Source organism: Ambystoma mexicanum, chromosome 7p (genome assembly GCF_040938575.1).
Source record: "Ambystoma mexicanum isolate Mex_15411 chromosome 7p, UKY_AmexF1_1, whole genome shotgun sequence".
Classification (NCBI taxonomy): Eukaryota; Metazoa; Chordata; class Amphibia; order Caudata; family Ambystomatidae; genus Ambystoma; species Ambystoma mexicanum.
In genome coordinates, this window is record NC_090939.1 from 177545712 (window position 1) to 177570242 (window position 24531).

Here is a 24531-nt window from a genome sequence, read left to right on the forward strand (position 1 = left end):
AATGTGTCTTTCCCTTATGCAAGGCAGTTGGCATTTTTAAGACTCTTGGTGTGTTGATGCAAAATGTCCTTCCTTTTTACCTTGCTTCCATAGGCCTCATGTCCCACATTATTTCAGCGCAGGCCTTTTACTTAGTGGCATGTCCCCCTCTGACTCTGGCCTTTTATTTATGGCATCCAGGGGCTATTTCACCCCACACACTTTGAGTCAAAAAGGGTGATATGACAGTTTTAATCCAATTTTTATATCTCATTGATCATGACTTTAAATGAAATTTCATAACCTCTACACGTGTTTCTTCCAGTGGGTCTTCAGGAGGTTTTATATATGATAGTCACAGCTTAATTGTTTCTGAGAAATAAAGGTAAAGTGAATACTAATTGCAAATTTGATTGGGTCTGCAGCTTTACAGTGCAGGTATTTAATCACTTTAGTAAGTATATACATATTGTTTAAACTCACCCTTTTAGGTGATCTGTTGTAACTACTCTTGCAAACTAATATTCAATTTTTTACTCCCAAGAAGTTGCTCTTTGTTTACATAGAGTTTTCAAAAAAGTACAAAAGATGTATGAAAGATGTATGTGTAGCAAATGCATTTTGTATTCTGTTTCAAGGTTCTTATTAGGGATGCATAAGGGTTGAACATGTTTCTTAAAGTATAGAGTTACTGTCGGAAAGGAGAGGGTTTTAGCTTGGTTACCTCTTCATTCAGGCTTATCAAGGATACAGTTGTCCTCGCAGTTTCAGAACGCCAACCCGCAGAAGGGATAGGCATTCCAAAATGGCTGCAATGCTGATGCATACCCGATTATGTCCTCAGGCAATTGTACGCGATGACATCATCGCGTCCAAAGTTTCTGCAATCATCCATCACAGGAGGTGAAACACTCCCATGTTAAGCACAGGATTATCTAGCCTTCTGCGTCTACATAGGAAGATTTGCAATATTTATGCCTGTTTGTATAAGCGTTTACATAATAATAAACCATCTTCCTAAAAGTGACTAAATCTCTATCATGAATTTATAAAGCATTGTTAGCTTTTATAAAGAAATACCCACAATTGAAATAAATGATGGTGAAATGGAAACATTTGAAAGTTTGAAAAGAGAAAGTGAATGCAATGAGAACATATCACTCATTTAAACGGTGTTACATATTAGAATGGAAGTGATCAGGGGTCCTCAGGCCAGTCATTTGCAACTTCCCAGGTACAAATGGGAACTGACCTCATGCATGCCACCAATAAAGAACAGGGGAACATGAGGCAGTTGGACTTACCTAGGTTTATCCCAACGGATCGAGAAGGCCAGTCCTTGTCTGATCCTGATGAGTTTGCACCTCTACCATACAGAAGGGAAGGAGGCCAGACTAGCGTGTCCTCGGAAACTAAAAGGAATACTGTAAGTACTTCAGACCACGAAAGCTCCTATGTTGAGAAAGTCACTGAATTAGATTGGCTGAAGATGAGACAACAAAAAGACCACCTCGCCCACTTTGCTAAAGGAGAAAAGCCAGATCCTCAGCCACAGAAGTGCATTCTAAAAACCTCTGTACATTTGGGAGAAGGGGGGATTCCCCAGACTCCCTGGAAGGGGGGATGATGAAACTGTATTCTATCCTGTTCCAAAAGGTGACTACGAGAAATGACCCTGAGAATTCACAATGGCACAGGCAAGAGGAGTCCAGACCCCGTGGTTCTAGGAGACATTACTAATCTCATAGAGATAGGGAGTGCATAGAAGACAGGCAACGGAGTACCAGTAGCAGCTCTGAGTCAGAAGGTGAAAGGACTCAGGTGCAGAGGAAGAAAAACACAGGGAAACAGAGCAAGGGATTTGTGAAAGACCTAGTAAGACAAATCAACACCATAAAGAGCTTCACAACCCCATACCACAAGAATGCCACGTATTTGGTATGAGATATATGATATGATGTGATATTTTATTTATATCACGCTCATACACAAGTGATTCAGGGCGCGACCAAGCAAAGGGAGGGGAACAGGAGAGAACAAAAATATGATCTTACTAGGCCCAGTAACATTAAAAATGCACAAGTGCATGGAAAAGGGAAAAAGGGGGAAGGTGTGTGGACGGGGAGAATTAGAAAGTGCGGAACAGAGGAGAGAAACAGAATAAATAATAAGTGGAATAAATAAATAAAAATATGCAGTGAAAAAGGTAGTGCAACCAGGCAAGTGGCAAGTGCATGATTAGTCAGATAGGGTATATCTGATAAGTGCAAAATAATAGTGGGGGACTGTATGGGTACAGATACAGTTCCCAGTGCCATGGGTGGCCCAGAGGCAGTGCAGGAGGGTGGCATGGTGAGCAGGTACCTGGGCCCGACGGACAGATTGTGGCCATGTCCATGGTGCCGAGAGAGAGAAACTGATCAGCAGGGGAGAAGAGGGGCAAAGGCAGAAGTGAAGAGAAAGGTCTAAAGGTGCTTCCAGAACACCTGGAACATCATGAGCAGATGATGGCATCATTTCAGATCCGAAATGATGTGAATTGCATTGCATTTGTGAAGTGGACATTCTCATCTGAGTACTCCAGTTTCTTTGTAGGATTGGAGGACCAGGATCATAATACATTTTCCACCTATACGGCGGCCATTTTAAAACATTTCTCCTCACACAGAAACCCACAGGAAGCCCATAAAGCTGCATATCATTTTCAATGTGAGGAAGATCAGGCACCTAGGGAGTTTGTGCAGGAATGAGTGTGTGCATTTGCTCAGACTACCAGGCGGGTGAACATACATAGTAGGGAATTTGTAACCACCTACTTCTATGCACTCCCCAATACATTACTCAGCTGGTGCATGACCTTCATGAGCAAAGGACCCTGGATTGGGTAATTGAACAAGCCACCCGGATCTATGGGGTTTAGAATCCCACTGAGAATAAAAACACCCCCAACACCACTAAGCCATCTAACCCACCTGCGAAGGTGGCAGAGGTGGGATCCACCCCTGCCTTATACCTTGAGATGGGGCGCCTAAAGATAATCCTCCTGCCAACATGCAAAATGGGAAGCAGAATGGTCCACCCACCCCTTCCCAATCGAATGGTAGTCAGGCAGGGGTACAGAACAATGATCCCTCAGACCTTGCCACCTATGAAAGCCCTAGGTACAAGGGTACCAAACCAATCTCGGGGCATGTATATACTCCAAAGGCCCAGGGGGGGAATCAATCAGGTAAGTTCTGCCCTGGGGAACTTCCCTCCAAACCTCTCTCAGGAGATAAGTATCACTCTGCCTCCAAATCTGAACTTTTTCCCCCAGATACCACCGAACCAGAACTTCCAAAATAATCCTCCTCTTTCTCCCCGATTGCAGGACAATAGATCCCTGATCCCAGGAGAAAGAAGACTGAGGATGGAAAATTATGCAAGAAATTCCCAGTACCCGAGCTACTCCAGGAGAAGGGACAGTTACCCTTTTCGGAAGCAGCAGAGGTATGACTTGCGACCTTCCTACAACCTAGAAAAGGTCTTGCAGTTGGAGTGACAGATCCATCAAAATGGGCGATAACCTGGGGTACACGCTGAGGGCTCAGTCCAACCCTCAACCTAACCCTTCTTCCTAGAATTCCCCAACACCCAGGGCAGATACCCAGGGAAGAAATGACGGGACGACATGTCTGACAAACCACAGGTTCCTGAGGAGGAGGCAAGGGTGGAGTGGAGATGCCAAGCCCTAGAGAAAGCTTTCTTTATCACTCAGACAGCACCCCTAGAAACCTTTCAGCCAGAAAGTGACTCTTCTATCCCTATCCCTATAAAGTTAGAACCCGAAGAACAAAGAGTAGGAGAGGCCAAAGAAGAACCCACTTTGTGAAGGAACTCAGGATTAGAAAGAGAAGAGTCCCCATAGCATTCAGGTAAGCAATTCCTTCCCTCCGAAAGAAAAATGGTCCCAAAAGACCCTGAGTTGGAAAGCGTCATTATGGAGACCGACCGAGAACAAGGAACTGTTCAACCCCAGAAATGTGAGCCAGACAAGGCAGAAACTGAGGTGTCCTTCCCCCCAAACATGTTTGGAGAAACGCCTCCAGGTAAAGGGGGCCAGCAAAGAATTTGGGGACAAAGAGGATTCCCCAAATCCGCCCATTGTTAATTGTAACATTTTCCTTACAGATTACCGAACTCTGACACGAAATATTGAACAAGATCACACAGTGTTGGAGTTCAATATTAAGAAAATTACCACCAGGCTTGCAAATAACACACACTTTTTTTGCACCCTGCAAGAGCAAGAGTGCCGGTTTTATGTACCATTCAGGTTGCAGTTTCAGTGTGAATTAGGCCTTTGACCAACTAAACTAAGGACAGTCTGAGGGTCACCAAATTCCCCTCACACCACTTCCCAGACAACTCCAAAATGTAGACGGGAATGACATTTCCATCGAAGGGAGTGCAGATCTGGAAATAAAAATTGGACAACATTGATTAAAACATTCAGTGATAATTGTGACGCCTGAGGAGGTTATCACCTCTGACTGACTGTGTAAACAAGATCCTCTGAACACAGACTAACCTGCCTATAAAATGAAAAATGAGTACCAATTATGTAAGCATGAATGGTACCTGTCATTTAATTGATCGACTTTCTGAGAAAGTAGAATTCCATTTCAAGAATAACCAAGTCCCAGAAATCACTGTCATCTCTGTGGGAGAAAAAACTGGTAATGGGAACCCTTCTTCATTCTTGGAAATCAACCTGGCTCCCACTTTGGAGTGGCAATGCACACAATGGAAGGGAACACCAGTCCAAAATCAGAAGAAACCTTGAGTCCCGTGAAACCAGACAAGCAGGAATTTGCTCAAAGTCTGACCGACATCCAAAAAAAGGGCGAACAGTTGTTTTTTCCCATTCTTATAAATGAGGGGAGGGAGTCTCTGCTCGCCAGAGTATGCCTGAATAATGGAAGGAGCTTCATCAAGGATTATTCAGGAAACTCCCAAAAGATCAGACCATTCCCACATTTAAATTGTTTGACTCATGGAAAGTTGGCCTGGAAACCCCACATTCCGAACATCATCTGCTTAGTAGGTGTATGCTAAAAATGTCCATTGACAACAAAAGCAAAGAGCATCACTGTTGGGTCATGAGAGATGTCCCTTCCATCTTTTATCTGGCCAGTGACATTTACAATAGATTCTCAATCAATTTGGATATAATTAACAATAAAGCCTGGTCCCGACTGTGGGGTAACCCATGGGCTTTGATAATACTGGAAAAGCATTCTGTTCAGCTCAATTGCTGCCTTATGCGGTTGAAGTTCAGGGGCAAGAAGAGATTATCATTGTAGGACAGATGCAGCAATTCACTATTCCCTTCAAAATCAAGTGAGGACAGCACCTGAAACATCAGGACACTTATATAAATGTATATTCCTATCTCCTACAGCAAAGACTGTATCTTAATCAGAAACCTCTAGTAGACCTAGAAAACAACACCATTCAAATATTGGTGGATAAAAGCGACCTTTGAAGTATCACTTGGGGTGCAAATACCTTTATTGGAATGACAGTTGATGCCCAACATTGTACGATTGATTTAGGTAATGAAATCATGACACCAATCCCAAACGACTGTTTCGGCATCAGCGACGGTATTCCTCCAGTAAAGATTTTTACTAGGCATGTGAGGAATTTTATGCTATACTCTTCCTGCCCCTATGAGGTGGAAGAGGTGACCCGTGACATCGGGGGGGGGGCAGTGTTTAGATTCCAGGACCACCACCACAAATCCCTGGAGCTTCCTGTCCAGGTCAACACCATCAAAGGAGATCTCTCCACCCAACTGGAGGATACCACTGAAATTGCCAAGCCTGTGGTCTTTCCAGCTTTCAAGCAGATGGTCGAGGAAAGGGTCACTCGTGCTCATGCCTTTGAGACCGAGGAACAAAGACAAAAGCTGAAACAGGTCTTCCTGGAATTCCAAGATATATTTTCAGTGGACTCATACCACTGTGGACAAACATGTATTCATTCAACAACCATACCCACGGACCCCAAGATGGCTCCTGTATTTGTCAAACAATACAGGTTATCTCTCATGTTCCCTGGAATAATTCATTGAAATTATAAAGAACTTAGAATCCCGTGGGATAATTCATCGGATCCACAGTACTTTCAACAACCCGGTACTGGAGATCGAACTGCCAAGGGAGACTATTCTCTCTTTCCTCACATTCCCCCAGAAACTCAATGTCTCCAGAGCTCTGGTCCACTCCAAGCTGGACAACTGCAACAGCCTCTTCCTCAATCTGCCTAACTCATCCCTTTGCCCTCTTCAACTAATCCAGAATAGGACTGCAAGATTTAGCCTTGGCCTCAAGCCCAGGGATTGTATCACTCCAGCATTAAAATCTCTCCACTGGCTCCCGGGTTGCTGCAGGGATAAAGTTCAAGCCCCTCTGCAACACCCAACTCTAACTCTACTCTCCCTAAATACCTCCCTGTTTGAGCCCTTTGGTCTGATCCAACTCTCTGCAGATCAGATGTTTCCTCTCCCCCCTCCCATCCCCTGCCAATTTCCCCCTCTGCCTCTTTTGACTGACTTCCTGGTTCCTTTCTCAACCAGTCTACCCCTGCACTTGGTCTCCTCTGCCCCCCTTCCCCAGTTCATTCCCCTGACACTTGCCCATCTGGCCTTCCCTTGGCACTCGCATAACCCATGTGCCCTCTTCACCCCTGACCGGCACTTACCTCCTCTCATCTCCCCCACGCTTCTTACTGCTGATGCACGATCTGAATGTCACAAAGCCTAGTAGGACCGTTTTTGTTTGTCTTTATCCCTGTCCCCCATCTTTTGTCTTGTTGCACCTTGAAACACCTTCTTGCTATATAGACGTATTATAAATGCCCAACAAATTAAATAAAAAATACGTGCAGACCTGATGGAGTTGAACAAACGGGTCCACATGTCAAGATGGCAACTTCCCCACATCAATCAGGGGTTGGCATAGATCCAAGGGTCAAAGGTGTACACCACCATAAAGTACCAGGGCCCAACACAATCTTGGCCCCCTAATGCCGGGCACAGGGCCTGTGGGTGCAAGCTGCAGTGCGGGCACCGCAGCCCGGGCCGGTTCAGTGCTAGATTGGCCCACCACCAGCCCATCACACGCCCATATCTGGGAGGATAGCGCACTTGAAGCGGTAGCATGAGCCCTAAATACTGATGCGCATTTCCAGATGCAGCAAGTGCAACCCATCGTGCAGTGTGACCTAAAAGCTTGTTACCATTCTGGGTGTAGTTCAGCTGCACTTTACTGTACAGTCTACGGTTGTCCACTTAAAGTCAAGAAATATACACATTCTCTAGAAAAAAGAGGCACAAAAAGAGCAGAGTAAAAATTATGCAGGCAAAATCAATCTCGGCTAAGAAAATATTCCAAGTAATAGGGCAGGTAAAGGTAGCATAGCTGGGGACTGTCCGTTCTCCCCGAGGCTCGTGCACTATAGAGGTACAGCCTCATATTAGGGAGACACTGTTGAACGTATTCATAGTTCGAAATGAGGGTCAAAAACACTCAAATGTTACTTGTACTAGACTGGGGGTTTCTAAAGACCACTGAAAAAAGCATGCGCCCGAGATAAATATCACAAAATGGTCCGCTTTGATTTTCAAGATACATAGTATGCAGTTATGGCGCAATGGTGCCCGCCATAAATGCAGGAGATTTTGAATCATTCACTTTACAAAATTTCAAAATGTATTTTTATTTCAGTTGTGGACAGAACAGGCAGACAAAACACAAAGACAGATGGTAATGCACGTAAGATATTTTTGGGGCATGCACATAGCTCATGGAAACACACAACACTTACAGAAACAGAACATGCACGTGCATACACATGTACCCATCATTCAAACATGCACACAACACTCTAAGAACACAACACCACTTATGGAAATGCAAGAAGCATGTTTATAGCACCCTCCACCTCAGTTGACAAGACACCTGAGACATCTAATATGGGCATGCGGACAACACGCAGACAAAAACACAAACACATGCCAAAATGAAACATGCACTTACATACACACCCACTAACATGTGTTAACAGAGGCGCCCAAAACAAACAATGCAGGTTGTAAGAGGATTCAATTCAACACTACAGCTAAGTCAATGCCTAGTCTGGGATACTGAATGGAAACCCTTATTGATATACCTTTATGTCCAGTTCATGCGTTCTGGATGACTACCCCTATATAACACCCCTATCTTGGAATCCTCCTGACCCCACTGAGCCAAGAAGTAGTTCTGTTTTGCAAGTTTAAAAGGTTTATTTGATAATTTAAACAATAGATATATATATCACACTTTATAATGAATGAATAATTGGATATCACACTTAATCTGATATGATAAAGATTAACAACGGAGAATCTGGCACTAGCGCACTTGTGAATAGGAACAGAAGAAGAAGGTGGTAGAGAATGCTTTATATAAGTTCAGATGGATGTAATGTTGAATGAAAATGCAATACAGAAAATACTCAATATGATTTCAACAAAACAATGTAATCACTTTTCTCTGGCAATCCCCTCCCCCCTTTATGCAATGCAAGGATATTGGAAGGAAAGCACACAGTTCTCAGAAATGCAATCAAATGTAATTCAGTTCACCCCAGCAAGCTTAGAGTACAGATCGGAGTTTTAAACACAGGCCCAAAATGCTTTTACATGTGCTGGCAATGAAGTGAAAAATATGCTAAAATGCTTTTAATTCCCCCTAGAGGTTCAGGTTGAGGATTAGTTGGTTTAAATTAGTTCAGGCTTACTTTAGCAATATTCTAGGAATGATTGGCAGGTTGCAAACGACTTTCTAACAGTTCTAGCAAGAAGCTGCTGTTTTCACACGTGGAGGAATTTTCAAATCGCGGTAAAATTCGTGCGTGCGTTTTTCGCGATTACAGAGGAACTACAAGGACTATCGTTTAGGGGTCCTAGGACAGCTTAGGATCTCAGCTTCCAGATGAAAGTTACTGCAAGTCTCTAGGACAAACGGTCACGGAGATATGAGCGATATGGTAAAGGTCGTTTTTCAGATTTGAAATTTTAAAGTTCAAAAAGACAAGTGACAGCTAGCAACTAGAAAATGACAGGTGACAGTTAGGAGGCAGTTCTACTTAGATTAAAATAGATTGAATTATATTATTTTAACTAAGAGATTCGTTCTACACAGTTCTGCTGGTTACTCACAATATATTTTTGAAATAAATGAGCCTCGCCACGGATCTGGTCAGGTTTTAGACTGGACTCTGGTCTGGTCTCTGCACTTCACAGTGATCTGGGTCAGCTCTCTGGTTCTGCTAACAGCGGTCTGGGTCAGCGCTGCTCTGCCTCTGGTTCTGGATATTGATAGATTTGAAGTCTGGATCTCTGGATGTGGTATGGTCCGGCAGAGCGCGTTGCAGCAAATGGAATTGAATGTCCCTATCTGTCCTGACTGTCTGCTTTTATGTGTTTTGAAAATGGGTGTGTGTGCAGCATCACTAGGCTCTACCCCTCTCCACTTGTCATTGGCCACTTCATCCCCTTCCCCTTGATTGGGGGAATGAAATGAAGTGTCATCATGATGAGGTCTGTTTATGCTACAGAGAACCCACCCCTGTGAAATTACACACAATCTATATTTTGACCCAAAAGACATATTTGCACAGGTACACATTTGTTTTAAATTACATGCACCCATCATGCATTACAGGAGGTATACCCTGTCCAAATCTGCTCTTCCTTGGAGCTTGCATTCAGAAATGGCGACATTTGCACTTTTTAACTGGTTTCGCAATATCGGACATTACCCCAAATTTACACACATGTGCACAAGGAGTATGGACATTACTTGATGAAGTGTCAGATTTTTAACATGCATACATTTTAAGTAATACCCTCTTAACTGCTAGCTTGCCCCCAGATCATGCCACCGGTTCTAAAAACCTCTCAAAATGTGGGCAGAAAAATCACAAGAATTATGGTATCATTTAAATAATTTTCACAAGTCCGCTCTATGAATGATCCATCTTTTTCTAAAACCATATTCTGGCTACGGGGGTGTGGTTTCCCCCAAGCACAAGGTTGAATTTCTGGTTTTTCCAGTTCTGCCAAGCCAGCTTGCTCTCACAGGCAGTGCTCCTCCCCTTTACTTCCAGGAGGATGCCACTTTTTACGGCCCCCGTAATAAAACATTTGCCTGAGTCAGGACAGGGCTTTGTTCAATTTCCTGCCTGCAGAGCCCAGGTAATTCAATCAGAGAAGTGTCATATCCCTTTTGGTGGGAGCAGCAAAAGGGCAGCTAGGCCTGGGAACACAGCTGTTGTGCAAGTCTCATCTCCTGTCGGGGGTAGCTGGTGGGCAGAATTCAGTTCCTTAAACCAGGCCCCAGCTAATGTCACTTTTTGTTACCCAGTTTAAGTCAAGACAATGTTTACATATGCAGCTAGAATGCTGATTCTAAGTTCAAAACTATGACATTTAAACAATTGCAACCTATGTGACACTCAAAAGTAGGTCACTCATTTCTTTTAAACATTTAGAGTTTTAGTGTCTTTCAGTCCAAATTTACTTAAACTGCTGAAATCCACAGCTCAGCCAGTCTTGTTATAAACCTTCAAGTCACTTCAGAATATAACTTTACATTGGATCCACCTCTCAGTAAGTCTTTCTTTGGCAGGCTTTGGGTTCATTTATTCAGTTTTCCATAAAGTCTGGTGGTTTTAAAACGCCGGCTTTCTGATAGTGGTGAGTACTGGTAATGCAACCATTTTTGGGATACAAGAAATTGAATTCCCCACAATTCTAGGTTGCTTTTGGCATTCAGCATTGCCATTCCCAATGGTTTCAGGCTACTGTGTGGGTAGTCCAATGGTGGTTTTAGGCAGTGCCCTTCTGTGCCCTTAACATCGGCAAAAATGGGTGGCAGCCTATTCTTCATGCCTTTCCCTGGGCATTTTCTGGGAAGCTCTGGCCATCATGATTTTTTTAATGTCAGTAGTGTACAGTTTTGAGGTAGGGCTTGGATGCATGGATAAAATCATCCCACAAGCCCCCCTCTTGCGATGGCCATTCTGTTTCACTGATGGGACTCGCAAGACCTGGGATGTTTCCTCATCTTCTTCCAATAGATGACACAGTTCAGCATCTTTTCCTCCATCCGGTACTGATCGATCGGTTCTCCTTGCCGGTCCTGATGGGAATATTGGGCGGTACCCCGGGCCCTTGCGTCTCTGCTCCTGGTCTCCGGATCGTCCTCCTTGGCCCGTCTCCAAGTTTTCTTTCTCCTAGGACGACAAAGGAAGAGCGGCAATACCTATTCATAGACATTTTTCCCCCACCATTGATATAGTGGGGTGGCATATAAATTTATAGTCAAAACATATGAACATGCACATTTCTTTTTGCATTCAAGAACAAAAACACCCACATTGAGAAACTCAGAATTTGATAGGCGATATGTCGGATATTTTAAGTTAGAACTGAATTAATCTGAGACAGTACCCTCTAGGATTCCAGAGGATTCCTCCAGTTGTTGCAGAGTGTGCCTGGGATGGCAACACTTCAACTGGTTAATGTGGACCCACTTGTCTTCCCCCTCTGCCAAACCGCCTTTGGGGATGCGGATCTTGTAGGCCACAGGGGAGATTTTGTCTATAATCTCAAAGGGTCCCTTCCATGTAGGCAAAAATTTTCGCTGTTTGGCCTGGTTCCTTTGGAAATTGTATAGATAGACCCGGTCCCCCACCTGATATTCCTTCCTGGAAGTTTTCAGGTCATAGTGGGTCTTCATGCTATCAGCTGATCTTTCTAGATTCCGCTGAGCATAAGCAAAAGCATGTTGAAGGTGTTTCCTTAAATTCTCCACATACTCATGAGTTGTGGAGGCATTTATCAACGTTTGCTCTTGGGTTCTGTAGAGCAAATGCTGAGGAAGCACCATCTTGCGTCCAGTCATCAACTCAAATGGTGACATTTTGGTTGCAGATGAAGGGGTAGATCTGATGGCCATTAGGACCAGAGGTAATCGGATATCCCAACTTGGCCCAGAATCTGCCACAAACTTCTTTAATATGCTCACAATGGTTCCGTTATATCTCTCTACTGCCCCAGAAGAAGCTGGCCTGTAAGCAATATGTAACTTCCTTTTGACCCCCAGTATCTCCCACATCTTTGTCATTACTTCACTGGTGAAGTGGCTACCCCTGTCTGACTCAATCCTTTGAGGTAGACCAAAACGGGAAAAGATGTGGTTAATCATCAGGGCAGCTGCAGTTTCTGCCTTGCAATTTGGGGCTGGGAGACATTCCACCCACTTGGTAAACAAGCATGTCACAGTCAACATGTACTTATTCCCCCTAGCAGAGCGAATCACGGGGCCTACAAAGTCGATTTGTAAATCTGACCATGGCAGTGTCATCCCCCTCTTTTGGAGAGGCGCACGGTGCGCGAGGGATGATGGCTGAAATTGTGCACACACAAGACACCCCTTCAAGTATTGGTCGAGGTCCTGCCCCATGTGTGGCCAGTATGCAACCTCTCTTAAGATTTCCAATGTTGTGTGAAACCCCCTATGACCGGCGGTGGCCGCATCATGGGCATGACTTAACATCAGGCTTCGGAATGAGGTAGGAACCACCCACTGATCGTGGCCAGCTTTGGATTTCCTTACCAACAAACCGTCTTGGATTCGGAACATTTTTGGACATTTCATCAACACTCTTAGGTCCTCTTTCCCAGTGTAATCGGTATCCGTCAGGGGAAAGTTCTCAGGGTCCTCAAGGTGCTGGTAAAATTTACCAATTATTGGATCCCCCTTCTGAGCGGTAATCAAATCAGCATCAGGGGTCTCCTTACTCCATTGTGCAATTGAAAGGTCGTTGTGAGCATTTGTCTGGGACCTAGTGATAGCAGTGACCTGGATTTCCCCCAACAGGGACTCAATCTCAATTAGATCCCCTTGGATGGCCCCGGTTTTGGCCAGCTGATCAGCTAAGTCATTTCCAGTTTTGTCTGGTCCCTCTACTTTGGAATGACCCTTGATCTTTTTCCAATAGATGGTCATCTCATTCGAGGTGACCAGATCATCAATGTTTTGGATCAACTTCCCATGTTTCAAGGGTTTGTTGTTAGCACATAACATGCCTCTGGTTTTCCAATTGACCAGGTGCTCCACGAACCCGTTCCATACATAATCCAAATCTGTGATTATGACCAGTTCGTGGAGTTGATGCTGGACAGCAGTGAGGATGGCCTGATGCACAGCCATCAATTCTGCCACCTGACTACTTCGGGGACCAATTTTGTATCCAGCGGAGGGTTCTGGGGACTCATTCACCCATGCATTCCCTACGCCGGCCACCAGTTCTTTCTCCCCGTCGTTGTCAACATGGTAAGAGCATCTATCCACATATACAGTGGGCATTCCCTCACACTTGTCTTCTTCAAAGACTTTGTGGGGGGAATTAAGGTATGCCTCCATGTTGTCCTTTATTTTTAGACTTTCGTCCTCGAGACAGTTTTCTCTGGCACAATCATGCAAGTCAGCCAGACCTTGCGCGAGGGGACTCTTCTTGTTTTGGCCATATCGGACCTCCACAGGAAAGCCTTGCATTGATAGAATCCAGGAAGTAATTCGGGAATTACATTTCCGGCCCGGATTCTGTCACTTTGGAGATATTGCAGAGGCTGGTGTGGAGTCTCCACTATGATGTGTTCCCCCTGGATAAACGGGCGGTAATTCTTCAATGCCCACACCGTCGCCAGAAGTGCCTTCTCACAATCGTTGAATTTTTCCTCCACAGAGGATAAAGTTTTGCTCGCATAGGAGATTACTTTATTGACCTTGTCATGCTTTTGGTATAATACTGCCGTCAAGCACGTATTAGAGAACCCCGTCTCCAGGAAGAACTCCTTGTTTCTGACAGGGTAAGCTAGGCAGGGCGCTTGTGAGAGGCTTCTTTTGAGTTGTCTTACTGCCTCGGCTTGTTCTGGACCCCATTCCCACTTGACCCCCCCCTTCAGGAGATGAATCAGGGGTCTGGTGATCTCTGCGTAGCCCTCAATGAACTTTCTGCTGTAATTCGTCAGTCCAAGGAGGCTCCTTAGTTCCCTCAGAGTTGTGGGGTCTTTCAGTTTCTGAAGTGCTTCCACTTTCTTTTCCTGGGGACAGAGACCCTGAGGAGTAATCTCATGCCCCAAGAAATTAACACGGGTTCTACACCACTGTGCTTTCTGAAAGGAAAGTTTTGCTCCGGCGGCCCTCAACTGCATCAGAACATAACGGATCTCCGCTATGTGTTCCTCCACAGATGAACTTTTGATGAGGACATCATCTACATAAGCCAGGTTACCCCTCGCACCCAGGTCGGGCATGGCCTTATGTAGGAAAATGTTGAATTAATTGCCGGAGTTGAGGTATCCGAAAGGAGTCCGGGTCCATGTATACTGCTGGCCCCCAAAGGTAAAAGCCAGTTTGTATTGGTCCTCCCTGCTGACAGGCACGGTCCAGTATCCATTGGTCAGGTCTATTGCAGCGAATACCTGTGACCCCTGAATCTGGGCCAGCCCTTGGTCAATGTAGGGAAGAGGCCATCGGGAAGTATGGACCCGTTTGTTGAGCTCCCTGAGGTCGGCGCAGAGTCTACACTGGCCGTTTGGCTTCAATATTCCCAGCACCGGATTATTAAAGGTGCTGTGGACTGGACGGATTATTCCCCGGGACTCAAGGTTCTTAATTATTTCAGTAAGGGACTCCATTGATGCGAGAGGCAAGCGATATTGCTTCACAAACACAGGAGTCATGCCAGGGTCCGTGGGGATTGTTGTTGTGTGGATGTCAGTGCGACCACAGTCATATGAGTCTACCGCAAAGAGATCTTGGAAATCCAAGAAAACTTGTTTCAACTTTTGCTTTTGTTCCAGAGTCACACAGGCATCAGCTAGGTTGACTCTCTCTTCCACCATCTGCCTGAAGCCTGGAAAGACTTCTGGTTTGGCTATCTCAGCGGCCTCCTCCAGCTGGGTGGAGAAGTCCCTGGTCAGAGTGCTGATTTGGACTGGAGGCTTCAGGTGGGAAAGGCAGCCCTCATGGACCTGGAAAATCACCTCATCCCTCCTGAAGTCACAAGTCACATCTTCCTTACCATAAGGGCAAGAAGTGTACACCAAAAAGTTCCCCCCATGCCGGGTAAAAATCCTGTCTGGTGTTGTATTGTCATCACTGCCACTGTCAATGCAGTCCTTGGGGATTGGCCCTAACAGTTCATTACCTAAATCTATGGAAAAATGTCGGTCATCAACCGCCATTTCAATAATGGTGCCTGTGGCTAGAGTAATACTCTTTAAGTCGCTGTTATCCACCTCTATTGGAATGGTGTCATGTTCTATGTTGACTAATGGAGTTGGGTTTACCCCTAACCCTTGCTGTTGGAGAGAAGCGTTTAGATGTATGTAAGCATCAGGGTTTTTCAAATGTTGTCCTCTTTTAACTTTCACTTCCAGGGAGAATAGTCGGGTCCTTTCTGGGATGGTGACTTCCTCTTTAATCTGAATTTCAACTGCATAAGGTAGCAATTGAGCTGACCTTAATGCTTTTTCTGAATCATCAAAGCCCATGGGATTATCTGCTAATCGGGACCAAGCTTTGAAGTTTATTAGGTCCAAACTAATGGCAAAGCGATTGAGAATGTCACTGCCTAAGTAAAAGGCGGCAGTGACGTCTCGCACGACCCAACAATTATGGACTATGCTCTTGTTGCCAATGGAGATTTTGAGCATACACCTGCTTGGCAGGAGATGTTTGGAATTAGGTGCTTCCAGGTCCATTTCCCATTTGTCTATCAGTTTGAATGTGGGAATGGCTGGATCTTTTGGGAGTTGGCGAAACATGGCTTCGCTGATGAAGCTCTTACCATTGTTCACGCACACTCGAGCGAGAACAGAGTCCTTCCCATCATTTAACTGAACAGGGATGAACAACTGCTCTCCAATTTGCTGAATATCAGCCAGGCTCTGAGCTGATTTCACATCTTTCTGGACTATAGGAGTGGGAGTTTCTGATTGTGGATTAGTATAGAATTTCAGAGTGTTTCCTTCCAGCGTGGAATACCACTTTAGACTGGAAGGAAGGTTGATTTTCAGAAATAGAGAGGACCCCCCATCACCAGTCTGTTGTCCTACTGCTATTACTGTCACGTCTGGAATTTGGCTATTCTGGAAGTGAAATTCTACTTGGTCAGATTTTTGTTCAACCATGTGGCAGGTGCCGTTTAAACTAACGTGGTTGACACTCTGTTTTAATTTTATTGGTCGGCTAGTCTGGGTCCAGAGGACCTTGTTTACGCAATCTATTAAGGGTGACAACCTCCTCAGGAGGTCATTCCCCAGTAAACAAGGGGTGCTCTCTGGAGTCACTACTATGACCGGGTGTTTCACCTTGTGTCGCCCGATCTTAATGTCCAGGCCTGCAGTCCCCTCAATGGGAATTTCCTTCCCGTCAAAGTTCTGCAGTTGTCCAGGAAGAGAGGTGAGAGGAATTTGGTAATTCTCTCCCCTTCCTGCATTCAGTTTGTCAAAGGCCCTTCTGGACAGAAGGGTAGCTTGAGATCCAGTGTCCACCAGTGTCAAAATTGTACCCTGCCCCTGTACTTGTACCGGGGCATAGTATCTTCCCTCCTTCTCCTCAAGGGGGCACAGATAATGCACATTTTTGGACAACTGGTGGGCTAACTTTCTGGTTTTGGACATCGCTAGCGAAGAGATTTGGGCCAAATTCTGTGGAGAGCCTTGGGAATCTGAAAGAAAAAGTTGGCAACTGGAGATCAGAGCCATTGTGGGTTCCCCTGGTTCCGGTTCTGGGCCGCCCCCCCCCTTTTTGGAGGCAGTCATCAGGATGGGTTTGAACCAGGGGATTTTCTTGCGGTTGGTTCTGGGATGAGATGGTGGGCGGCGGTAGCTCAGTCTCCACATCTCCCCAGTCTGGATTTGCAGCCCTAGGGACCCATTTTTCTTTGGGAGGAGTTCCCCCCTCTCTGAAGGAGTAGATCCTTTTCCCAGGATCCTCTGAGGATCCCTCTCCCTCAAATTGGAAGATCTGTACCTCCTGCTCAAACTGAGTCTGTTTGGGTCTTTTGTTTCTCCTACCCCCCCTCTGCTAATTAGGAGGCAGACTTTCAGGGGCAAAAGATTTTGTTTCCGGTTCCTGGGTTTCCAGGGGCTGTTTACAAGTGAGGAAGGAAGCTTCCTCCAAGGCTTTACACCCCCCTTCCCCTTGTGCCTCCTCCCTGGGAACCGGTGAGTTATCGGGGTGCTGCCCCCGTCATTGTTCTGGAGCACCAGGTCCAGAGTTGGGTGCGTTCTGCGCCGGCATGCCGATCTGAGGGTTCTGCTGAGCCCTCAGTATGTGACACAGATCCCGTGCCATGTTTTGAACCTGGCGCTCTAACTGGGAAACCCGCTCAGGCTGATACGGGGCCCTGTTTTCTCCCCTGGGCTGATCCCAGGAAGGGTAGCTATCCCTTCTTTGGTAGTACCCCTGGTTGGGAAGATTTGGATACCCCTCCACCCTTGGCCTCCCTTCTCCCGGATTTGGTTGTCTGGGCTCAGGGAATTGGGGAAAGAAGGGTGGAGGATTTTGGGGTTGGAAGTTGGGTGGATACCTGGGGAAAAAGTTCTGCCCAGGGTTTGGTGAGTTTCTGCCCTCCTGTGAGAAGTTGGGAGGGAAGTTCTCTGGGTTAGGTGCTTGGCTGGATCCGCCCCTTGGGCTGGAGGAGTCCACACATAACCCAGGATGGGTCTGTTTCCCTTGTACCGGGGGCTTACATAATCAGGAGAGCGAGGGACCCCATTTGTGGGGCTGCCTCCCTGGCCCCCTGTCTGTGACTGGCCCGAGGACCTTCTGGGCCTAGCATTATTAGGTGCAGGTAGGTTTTTAGGCCCCCCCATCTCCAACTCTAAAACGGGGGTGACCTTTACCTCTGCCACCTTGGCAGCAGCAGGGGTGTTGTTGGCTTTGGGGTTTTTGGGCGCATTATTTTTATTTTCTATTGGCTTCTGCACCTCATAGATCCGGGTCGCCTGTTCAATGACCCAGTCTAAAGATCTTTTCTCGTGAAAATCCCTCACGAGCTGGGTCATTATGTATTTGGGCAAGGCATGGAAAAACGTATTAATAAATTCTCTGCTATCCGTGCGCACCCTTCTTGTGGTCTGTGCAAAAGCACGCTTTAACTCCTGCACAAATTCTTGTGGGGCCTGATCCTCCCCACATTGTAAATTGTAGGCTGCCTTGCGAGCCTCTTGAGGATTTCTATGAGTAGAAAAATGTTTCAAGATGGCCGCCTTATAGGCGGACCATCTTAAATGATTTTGGTCCTCCAGCCCCGCAAAGAAACTGGAGTATTCCGGGGAGAAGGTCCACTTTCCATATTGAATACAGCTTTGGCTGTCCTTCAAATGGAAAGTCTCCATCATTTGCTCAAACAACTCTAAGTGCTCCCAAACAGAATACTTGGCGTTCTTATGATAAGGCGTGATGACGCTCCTGATTGCCTTAATCTGCTTTAAGGGGTCCTTAAGCAAGGCCCTTTTTGTCTTATTGGCCCTTTTGGTCTGGGTAACCCTGGTCCATTCATCTTCTGACTCAGAGGCACTGCTCCCAGAGGTTCCCGTCTGTTCTTCCAGGTTTTCCCGGATTCTGCGAGCCTGGGAATGGCTGGCAGAATGTGGGGACCTGGTCTCCTGTGTCCTGTACCGTTCAGAGGAGTCTTCAGATTCCTCTTTGCTGCCAGGATTTGATGGGTAACCCCCCCACTGACCTAACTGGGCAGAGGTTTTCAGGATGCCCTTAATGGGCCTACTCTCCTGGGGTTCCCCACTAAATTGCACTGTGCTTGGGTGCCCATACCTGGATGCCCGCCCATCCATTCCTGGGAGGTACTGGCCTATGAGCCCCATGCTTCTGGCTGGATAGTAATCTGCCATCCCTGTGGCCCGGTGCTCACGTGCGCCAGGGGACATGGGGGTGGCAGAGTCCAGGGACTGAGAGAGATAAAGGCCTCTGGTACTAGGGCTCCTGAGGTTATGCTCATGAGTCTCCCTCTCCCAGCGAACCTGGTCTATATCCGCCCCTGCTCCCTGTTGCAATGCAAGAGCCTGCGCTTTCAGTTCCTCAGTTAAGGCCTTACTCGACTCTATCAGTCTCTCCTGCATCGCTACCTGTTGCTGGAGCCTATCATTATGCTGGCAGGGGGCCTCATTCTCTCTCTGCGTTTCCTGATTGGTCCTGGAGCACTGGGCCAGTCTTTGCTGCAGGAGGGTTACCTCCTGAGTCCCATCCCTACTGCCCTGCTCCTGTCTTGCCAGAGCCTCCTCCACCCTCCTGGTGTGCTCTAGCAAGTCCTGGTGTTCTTTTTGGAGGTCACCTAGTCCCTGGTGGGCCAGGTGATTTTCTTCCATTTTTCTTCTTAAGTGGCAGACTTCCTGGCCTAAGGTGTCCCTTTCCTGACCAAGAGCTTGAATTTGTGACGCCAGGTCGTCCCTTTGCCTTTGGAAGGCACCAGCTTTCTGGCGCTCCTGATCAAACTCTGCCTGGGTATCCAGGTCTTTCAGGATCAGTTTATTGCTCTCCTCTTTCTCTCTGTCTAGTTGGATTTGCAGGGTGGCTAGCTGCTCTGTGCATGCCCTGTTGAAATTGATCTGTTGCTCCAGCTTTTTCTGGCTCTGCAGTAGGGAGTCCAAACTGTCTTGGCGTTCCTTCTGCAAAGCCAGAATTCTGGCATCCTGGTCTGTCTTTTCCTGTTGCAGTATATCCATGTCCTCTTTTATTTTAATGATATACTGTCTGCTGTCATTTTCTGACTCCTGGCTCCTCTGCAGCCTCTGCTCAGAAGAGTCCAGATCAGATTGGGCCTTCTGTAATGCCAGCATTTGCCTACTCGCCAGATCTTGGCCTTCAGCACATTTGTCCTGCATGGATCCCATATGTAAATATAAATATGCCGCTACCCTGGCAATCTTGTGGTGCTCATCCTTGGCCTTCGGGGACAAATATAGTTCACTCAGGGCCACATGTAAGGGACCCTGGTCTCTCCATGTATCTGACCCTGTTTCCGTGATTTGGGGTGCGATTGCTTGCAACCAGACCGTCTGGTCCTGATGAGTCCACTCACCTCTCACAAATAACTTATGTAAGAAGTGCTCTCTGGCTATTTTCATGTCTACTAAGGTCGTCATTCTAGAGATTTGAGTTCCTTCCTGACTTACAGAAGTTTGTATTTTATTTTTGCAAAACAGACCTTTTCCTTAGAGCGTTCCTTTGAGGAGTGCTTTACAGCGTAACACAGCGTGTGATCCGACCGGATATGTGTATCTGGTCAGCTGGCACGCTGTATTAATCTGCACAAGTGATAGATCTAATCCAAACGTCCGGCACGAGCCCCCAATTTGTAAGAGGATTCAATTCAACACTACAGCTAAGTCAATGCCTAGTCTGGGATACTGAATGGAAACCCTTATTGATATATCTTTATGTCCAGTTCATGCGTTCTGGATGACTACCCCTATATAACACCCCTCTCTTGGAATCCTCCTGACCCCACTGAGCCAAGAAGTAGTTCTGTTTTGCAAGTTTAAAAGGTTTATTTGATAATTTAAACAATAGATATATATATCACACTTTATAATAAATTAATAATTGGATATCACACTTAATCTGACATGATAAAGATTAACAACGGAGAATCTGGCACTAGCGCACTTGTGAATAGGAACAGAAGAAGAAGGTGGTAGAGAATGCTTTATATAAATTCAGATGGATGTAATGTTGAATGAAAATGCAATACAGAAAATACTCAATATGATTTCAACAAAACAATGTAATCACTTTTCTCTGGCAATCCCCTCCCCCCTTTATGCAATGCAAGGAAATGGAAGGAAAGCACACAGTTCTCAGAAATGCAATCAAATGTAATTCAGTTCACCCCAGCAAGCTTAGAGTACAGATCGGAGTTTTAAACACAGGCCCAAAATGTTTTTACATGTGCTGGCAATGAAGTGAAAAATATGCTAAAATGCTTTTAATTCCCCCTAGAGGTTCAGGTTGAGGATTAGTTGGTTTAAATTAGTTCAGGCTTACTTTAGCAATATTCTAGGAATGATTGGCAGGTTGCAAACGACTTTCTAACAGTTCTAGCAAGAAGCTGCTGTTTTCACACGTGGAGGAATTTTCAAATCGCGGTAAAATTCGCGCGTGCGTTTTTCGCGATTACAGAGGAACTACAAGGACTAGCACTATCGTTTTGGGGTCCTAGGACAGCCTAGGATCTCAGCTTCCAGATTAAAGTTACTGCAAGTCTCTAGGACAAACGGTCACGGAGATATGAGCGATATGGTAAAGGTCGTTTTTCAGATTTGAAATTTTAAAGTTCAAAAAGACAAGTGACAGCTAGCAACTAGAAAATGACAGGTGACAGTTAGGAGGCAGTTCTACTTAGATTAAAATAGATTGAATTATATTATTTTAACTAAGAGATTGGTTCTACACAGTTCTGCTGGTTACTCACAATATATTTTGAAATAAATGAGCCTCGACACGGATCTGGTCAGGTTTTAGACTGGACTCTGGTCTCTGCACTTCACAGTGATCTGGGTCAGTTCTCTGGTTCTGCTAACAGCGGTCTGGGTCAGCTCTGCTCTGCCTCTGGTTCTGGATATTGATAGATTTGAAGTCTGGATCTCTGGATGTGGTATGGTCCGGCAGAGCGCGTTGCAGCAAATGGAATTGAATGTCCCTATCTGTCCTGACTGTCTGCTTTTATGTGTTTTGAAAATGGGTGTGTGTGCAGCATCACTAGGCTCTACCCCTCTCCACTTGTCATTGGCCACTTCATCCCCTTCCCCTTGATTGGGGGAATGAAATGAAGTGTCATCATGATGAGGTCTGTTTATGATACAGAGAACCCACCCCTGTCAAATTACACACAATCTATATTTTGACCCAAAAGACATATTTGCACAGGTACACATTTGTTTTAAATTACATGCACCCATCATGCATTACAGGAGGTATACCCTGTCCAAATCTGCTCTTCCTGGGAGCTTGCATTCAGAAATGGCGACATTTGCACTTTTTAACTGGTTTCGCAATATCGGACATTACCCCAAATTTACACACATGTGCACAAGGAGTATGGACATTACTTGATGAAGTGTCAGATTTTTAACATGCATACATTTTAAGTAATACCCTCTTAACTGCTAGCTTGCCCCCAGATCATGCCACCGGTTCTAAAAACCTCTCAAAATGTGGGCAGAAAAATCACAAGAATTATGGTATCATTTAAATAATTTTCACAAGTCCGCTCTATGAATGATCCATCTTTTTCTAAAACCATATTCTGGCTACGGGGGTGTGGTTTCCCCCCAGCACAAGGTTGAATTTCTGGTTTTTCCAGTTCTGCCAAGCCAGCTTGCTCTCACAGGCAGTGCTCCTCCCCTTTACTTCCAGGAGGAAGCCACTTTTTACGGCCCCCGTAATAAAACATTTGCCTGAGTCAGGACAGGGCTTTGTTCAATTTCCTGCAGAGCCCAGGTAATTCAATCAGAGAAGTGTCATATCCCTTTTGGTGGGAGCAGCAAAAGGGCAGGTAGGCCTGGGAACACAGCTGTTGTGCAAGTCTCATCTCCTGTCGGGGGGTAGCTGGTGGGCAGAATTCAGTTCCTTAAGCCAGGCCCCAGCTAATGTCACTTTTTGTTACCCAGTTTAAGTCAAGACAATGTTTACATATGCAGCTAGAATGCTGATTCTAAGTTCAAAACTATGACATTTAAACAATTGCAACCTATGTGACACTCAAAAGTAGGTCACTCATTTCTTTTAAACATTTAGAGTTTTAGTGTCTTTCAGTCCAAATTTACTTAAACTGCTGAAATCCACAGCTCAGCCAGTCTTGTTATAAACCTTCAAGTCACTTCAGAATATAACTTTACATTGGATCCACCTCTCAGTAAGTCTTTCTTTGGCAGGCTTTGGGTTCATTTATTCAGTTTTCCATAAAGTCTGGTGGTTTTAAAACGCCGGCTTTCTGATAGTGGTGAGTACTGGTAATGCAACCATTTTTGGGATTTAAGAAATTGAATTCCCCACAATTCTAGGTTGCTTTTGGCAATCAGCATTGCCATTCCCAATGGTTTCAGGCTACTGTGTGGGTAGTCCAATGGTGGTTTTAGGCAGTGCCCTTCTGTGCCCATAACATCGGCAAAAATGGGTGGCAGCCTATTCTTCATGCCTTTCCCTGGGCATTTTCTGGGAAGCTCTGGCCATCATGATGTTTTTAATGTCAGTAGTGTACAGTTTTGAGGTAGGGCTTGGATGCATGGATAAAATCATCCCACAAGGTCATGCGTACAACATGTGGAAAAATATAGGAGTTTCCTAGTATTCGTGCATGTGCACAACATGGAGAAAAACACAACAGCATGCACGGAACATGCGTGCCTATACAGCCCCACATGCTGTGGTGTGAGGGAAGGTTTGATATGGACTTTGTTAACATTTGGGAAATAGTTTCTTTGGATTGTGTGCATGCACAAGCATTAGTAGACTCTACTTTGTATACGTAGCATGGTTAAGTTGGGCTTCCCATTAGAGGCGCCCTTTTCAGATGCTTATAACTTTGGCGCTGTTCAATGAATCTGTATGACACTTTCCCAAACAAATATAGACCTGGCACCAACTTCTTCATTAGATTCTGTCAAAGGGGAGCAGAATTATATGGGAGGTCTCAAAAATGGCATATTCACATTCATTTCCCAAAGATGCAAGTTTGCTCTCAGCTACAGCCTAAACCACTAGGTGGGATTGCACCATACTTCTGTCTGGCCCTGGAAGCGTGCTTTTGAACATTTGGAGCAAACCCCCCAGAAGTGTCTTTAAAATTACCTGCGCAAAGGTGGCGAAAAACGTGGGTCTACGTGGAGCATTCCACAGACACACCTGCCCATGTTTGGGCAGTTGATAGGTCATTACTTATCGACTGACGCAGCTCAGTGCAGTGGATGAGGTCAATGGCATCCAGTGGCCACTTCGTTTGGCTCGGAGTGGCCTGTGGCATGGCCCCGGGCAAAGTGCTCAATGGCTCTGGCCAGCCGAACTTCGCACTCTTATGTAATCTGTTTCCCCAACAGGCCGCCTTCACCGAACAGTTACTGCGCATGAGGTGACATGACAGATGAGGAAGTGGCGGCTGCAGAACTAAGTACGGCGCTTGGGTGAATGTATTCGTATGCATGCATGCGTGTGTGTGAGAATATTTTTGGATTTGGGAAGGGGGGGCAGGAGTCCAGGGATGTCCCCACTGAATCTGCAGCAGGCTTTGAGGGTAGGAAGGCGGAAGAGGGAACAGGGTGTCCCCTCTGCACTGATTCGCAACCGTCATCCTTGTCCGTAAATCTAGAGGTATCATAACCACACAAACCCTGTAGTTTGCAATGGGCTACTGTGGTGGTCAGTT

The 24531-nt window shown here is 45.7% G+C and overlaps 1 pseudogene; it reads right to left on the minus strand.

The window, feature by feature from the left end:
• The window catches only part of LOC138525924 (proteinase-activated receptor 2-like), a 37389-nt pseudogene extending 13257 nt beyond the window's left edge, over nt 1-24132 (minus strand).
• Nucleotides 24133-24531: the final 399 nt, after the last annotated feature.